The following is a 6,000-nucleotide window of genomic DNA, read 5'->3' as shown; positions in this document are numbered from 1 at the left end:
TTGCTACACCATTTCTCGTCAAAGCAATTTTCAAAGTGGTTGAAACATTCATGACTTTCGTCACTAGGTAAAGATAAACTTGGTCGAAGCGAAAAGCTTACCAACACATATTTTGAGATATAGATAGGCGAGGTATACTCGGCTCGAAATAGCAAATGTGTATAATCTAGTCTATATATATAGCATACGAATTTTGTCTCAAAGAGTAGGATATAGAATAGATAGACTTTTGGGTGACAGATAAGTTCAAGTCTCCACATACCTTTTTGTCGAGAAGTTCCACCATTTCCTTGAGTATTCCTTCTACTTGTATGATGAATCGCCATGAAGTACTTGAGCTCAATTACACTTACTATCCTAGTCCGAGACTTAGCTATAAGAGACTAGAAATCAAGACTTATAGTTTTGATCACTAACATTGACAAACATGCTTGAGATAGCAACGCATGCGAGTTTGACCGAGCAGTGCTCTAACAATCTCCCACTTTGTCAATTTTAGTGACAAAACTATCAATACATATGGAATACAAAAAAATATGATGAAACTTTAGTAGCTCCTATTCCACATGTCTAATCTTCAACATTCCTCGAAATCTTCGTCACTTCCAAGTACTCCAATGATCCCAAAGGTTGTAAGTTTAGCACCATCGTTGTTGAAGATCCGTAGCTATAACAATGAGACAGCATCGGTCTCGATCATTTTATATAGTGTCATAGTATTATTACACAGTGTCAAATCTCAATTGTTTCACAAATTCAACAATAATACTATGGTGATATGTATCACTCCCCCTTAGTCAATATTCCATCTCACATGAAAACCACTCCCCCTTACACAATGATCCGAAAACCATATGTATTTGTAGTATGAATTACATATTAATTCTCCCCTTTTTTGTCAATAAAATTGGCAAAGGTACAAGAACGGGTCCATAATGAAATTTCCGTAAGAGACATTTCATGACTGAGAGAAAGAAGCACACATCATCTTATTTAGATGCAATCATATAGCCGAAGCTAACAGCATTCATCAAGGAGTTTAAAGATACAAGATATCCCCTCTAAAATTCCACAGCCGCACACCCCTCAAGATATGACCATTAAGCACAAGTTCAAAAGAACTCTCTCTCATTTGATATCATTCCCGAAATAACAACAACGAGCGACCTTAATTTCAAGAGAAATGAAGGATTTTTATTGGACACCAAAACCATGAGAATGATTTTTATATCCAAAACTCAATCAAATTAATCATAACTAAACCCATGATTAATTTAATCAGAATACATAATCAAATTAAACACAAAAGTGATCAATTTAATTCATTGTGCTCAACATAAGTAAACTTACGGAGCAACGACTAAGTTAACCATACAAGAGAGTGATTGGCTTAATCGTTCATATACTCAACACAAGAGAGACTTGTGGAGTAATAACTAAATAACCAACAAGATGATTAATTTAGTTCTAATATGATCAACATAAAGTATCTTATGGAACAACCAACAAGGATAATCAAAAAATAATCAACTTTGTCGTATAGTGCTCAACATAAGACATATTACGGAGCCTCACGGTAATACAAAAAGGATGGATCAATGAAGATCAATATCGTGGAATACACACAAGCATATACAATAGGAATAATCCTCGGATACAAAATATTTTAACCTATCCTCCGTCAAGGATTGACAATATAGGCTTAACTTTTGTATATGTCAAAAGTCTATTCATTCTTAACCAATAAACGAACATCGATCATGAACGACTTTACTTTTGACAAAATATGGGACAAGATAGTTCACGGACGTAAACACCAATATCCCATAACAAATTCCAATAGAAAAGATTAAATACTGCAAAACATCATCCTCCAAATAGTTTTAGAATTTAAACCAAAAAAAAACTAAAAACAAGAAGATGAAAAATAATAGCTATGTGTAGTCACAATCATCGCTATTCAAAGCACTAGTTATTCTTCCAACTAAGCCAAAAAGAAGACATACTAGGCAACAAGAGAAAATCAACAAGCTTGAAGGAAAAAAAACTCCAGTACAATTTCCGAACACGAACTAAGATCATGTGGACGGTTCAGGAACTTCACGAGTCATGGGGTTTTTGAGCTTGTGATCGACAACATCCATTGCACCCTTAGAGAGGTGATTCTCTTTGCGAAGATCATTGATGTAAGACTTTATGATACCAAGGTCAGAAGTAACCTTTTCCAACTCAGTTTTTAATGTATCAAGACTTTTCAGAGTTACAATGAGCTCTTGTTTTGCTTCTCCAAAGTACTTGAGAAAGTCGTGAACAACTTCAGCAGAAATCATATCATCCTTTTCAGCATCCTCACGAACATAGGCAAAGTAACATGAAGCATTAGGATGATCTTCATCTACAAGAGTTCTTTTCTTCTTAGATTCGACAACAACTCCTTTGTCAAGGAATCCTCTTGCAAAACCACCATAGCAAAATAAAGAAGAAGACATACTTGATAACCCAGAAACCACCCTAGAGTATGCGTACGCGACTTTTGCAACTTAGGGTAAATATTTAAAGGTTTCCTGAGGGAAGGATTTTAGGGTTTAAACAGTTTACTCGTGCCAAAGTAAAGATACCCGTACGAGTATAACACTACCCAGAAACATAAAGCCCACAAGTAAAACACTTGATATTAGGGCACAGAAAACTCAAGTTGTACCAAGGACCAAGAAAAAGATAAACTTCCTAACAACGAGAAACGAAAAGTTAGAGCAAAACAAATACTTTAAGTATAACTGGTCTGCAAGAGTTTAGCTATAAACGATAAGAAAATAGTTCCACTCAACAGACCAACCAACCAAAAGTATACCTATTACCACATCTTACTCAAGAGGATTTATGAGTAAGATCTTTAAACCTTGTGATTAATTAGCACAAGTATGTGCAATATGCTCATCAAGAGATTTGTATTTATGGCCAAGTTTCTTTTTCCTTCCGAGACGAGGAAATGATCCCTTGTTATGTGAGAAATTATCATAAAACTCACTGTCATCAAAATGTGAGACATAGTTTGAGTTCTTACCAGAGGAACTTAGGTTTGATGAGGAAGACAACCTGTTGACGAATTCTTTATACCCTTCAATTATCTTCTTCAGATTATCTCTTATTTCATCAATTTCTTTCATCTGAACTTTCTTTCTCAACAGGAGCAATCACGCGTTCTTCCTTTAGACGATGTTTATTCAGATGTTTGTTTTGTTCTCGAGTGTTTGAGGAACTCATTGAACTGACTTTCCTGGTAACATACAAAGCATAAGTACGAAAACCAATTGGTTTAGTCATACGAATGTCAGTTACACCTTTAAGAATCAAATCTAAGGTGTGTTGAAGTTGAATCAAGGAGTTTTTCTTCAACTTAGAGGTTCCTTTTCGTTTTACCGAACTCTTCGTTTTACAGACAAGACATACTTTCTGATCATCAGAATGATTAGATAGTACAGCCTTACAAACATCGTTAGAATATTTCTTCCCTTCATTTGATGTGCAGCCTTTTTGATTGATGGTGACTTCAGACACATTCGTTTTACAAGAAGGGGTTTCAGCTTTGCTTCTGAGCATGAACCATCTTTTGTGTCAGAATTACTAGGTATATTAGATTTCTTTGAGCATCCTTGAATAGAGAGTTTACTCAAGTGATGTTCAATTTTCAAGGCATCTCTTCTGAGACTAGCTTCAAGAGACGTACATGATGACTGAACATCATAATTTCCTTTGGATTTGCAATCTCTTATTACACCAAGTAGAACATCGACATGATGTTTTAACCTATTAAATCTATCAGCTTGGATTCTAGCAAGATTTAGAATCAATTGACTCTCTTCAGTTGTTTCCCGTTCAATTGAAGGGTCATCGGAAGAACACATGTCGGTGTTAGTCTGTCTCGTCGGTGTGGAAGGTTTATCTATGTACAAGATAGTATAACCCTTCTTTTTAGAATTAGATGAGATAGAACCCTTATTTCTGGTAACGCGTTTATCAGAGATAGTACTCTTATCCATAGAGTCAGATCGCTACAAACACAGACTTGTGAGGTCTTAACGTGTTTGCCTGCTCTGATACCAATTGAAAAAGCGGGGGTTTAACAACACCACCCAATATTTCGCTTATCAATCTGTATGGACTAAATCCGAAATACTTTCTAGAGAATCAACTAGACAGTCAGACTCAATCTTGGTAAAAGTATCTCAAGGAGTAAATATCTCTCTCATGTTTTGATTTACTCAAGCTAATAGAAATCAGCGAGTCCTAATCAAACACAAGGAATAAATTGGATGGTACCAAAGACCAATATCCAAGGATCAATCAATGACAATCAAACAACCAAAGGTTGGATTATACCAATTGATTATCTACACGCACAACCTGTATTATTTCAATTATAAAGATAAACAATATAATGCGGAAACTGAAATAACACAGACACCAGAAATTTTGTTAACGAGGAAACCGCAAATGCAGAAAAACCCCGGGACCTAGTCCAGATTGAATACACACTGTATTAAGCCGCTACAGACACTAGCCTACTCCAAGCTAACTTCGGATTAGACTATAGTTGAACCCCAATCAGTCTCCCACTGATCTAAGATACAGTTGTACTCCCTACGCCTCAGATCCCAGCAGGATACTGTGCACTTGATTCCCTTAGCTGATCTCACCCACAACTAAGAGTTGCTACGACCCAAAATCACAGGCTTTAACAATAAACAAATCTGTCTCACACAGACAAGTCTATCAAAGGATCAATTTGTCTCCCACAGAAAAGCCCTAAAGTTTTTTGTTCCGTATGATAATAATCAAGGTGGACATGAACCAATTGATAATCCGGTCTTATATTTCCGAAGAACAACCTAGATTAATCAATTACCTCACAACAACCTTAATCGTATGGTAGCGAAACAAGATGTCGTGGAATCACAAACAATGAGACGAAGATGTTTGTAATTACTTTTATATCTTGCCTATCGGAGAAATAAAACAATCTCTAGCCAATCAATATGATTGTACTGTTACGATAGAAGATGCAAGATCAGATCACACAACTACGATAAAAGTAGTATCGGTCTGGCTTCACAATCCCAATGAAGTCTTCAAGTCGTTAACATGGTTTTAGAAGAAGAAAACCAAAGGTTAAAGGAGAACCGACTCTAGCACGCAAACTACTAGCACACGTAAGGTGTGGGGACTAGTTTTGCAGAGTTGCTAGATGTCCCCTTATATAGTCTTTCAAATCAGAGTTTTCCTTAGTTACAAAGCAATCAATATCCACCATTAGATGATTACCTGATTTAGATTCAAGCTAATATTTCTCAATCGTTAGATCGAAAACTTAGCTTGTCATACACAAATGACTGTACGCTTCTAGGTTTGTAAACCGCACCCAAACGTGTACATTCTTGGTTCAACAATAGTCTAACCAAAAAGGTTAACCATAAGAGCATTTCATACCAACCATGTTCTTCTTCACCATAACTAGTTCAAATGACTCAAATGAACTAGTTAAGAGAGTTGTTCAATTGCAAGGAAATCTTATGTAACTACACAAGACACAATTGAATCAAAGATGATTTGATTCAAAAGAATCGGTTCATGAACTTTAATAGCCACGGTTTGTAAAAGCATTCCTTAGTCTTTTAAGATTAAGTTCAGAGATCATCTTTAGATATATAACCTTTTCAAGTTCACAGACTAGGTTCGCAGACTTAAGACACAGGACAGAGTTTACAAACTTCAGCAGAAATTCTCGGGTTTGAGAACTTCGCCGGTTCGCGGACTTGTCTCACGCAAGTAGTTTGTCAACTCCAACATAAATTCTCGGGTTTGAGAACTTCGGCAGTTCGCGGACTAAGTTCGCGGACTTGGCACTTTCCATACTTCCGGTTCTCTTGATCAACAAAGTTCGAGAACTTCGGTTCAAGGAATACATTGGTTATATAATCTAAACTCTCACTCCAATCATTG

Source organism: Papaver somniferum, chromosome 1 (genome assembly GCF_003573695.1).
Source record: "Papaver somniferum cultivar HN1 chromosome 1, ASM357369v1, whole genome shotgun sequence".
Lineage (NCBI taxonomy): Eukaryota > Viridiplantae > Streptophyta > Magnoliopsida > Ranunculales > Papaveraceae > Papaver > Papaver somniferum.
Note: the sequence above shows the minus strand (reverse complement) of the source record.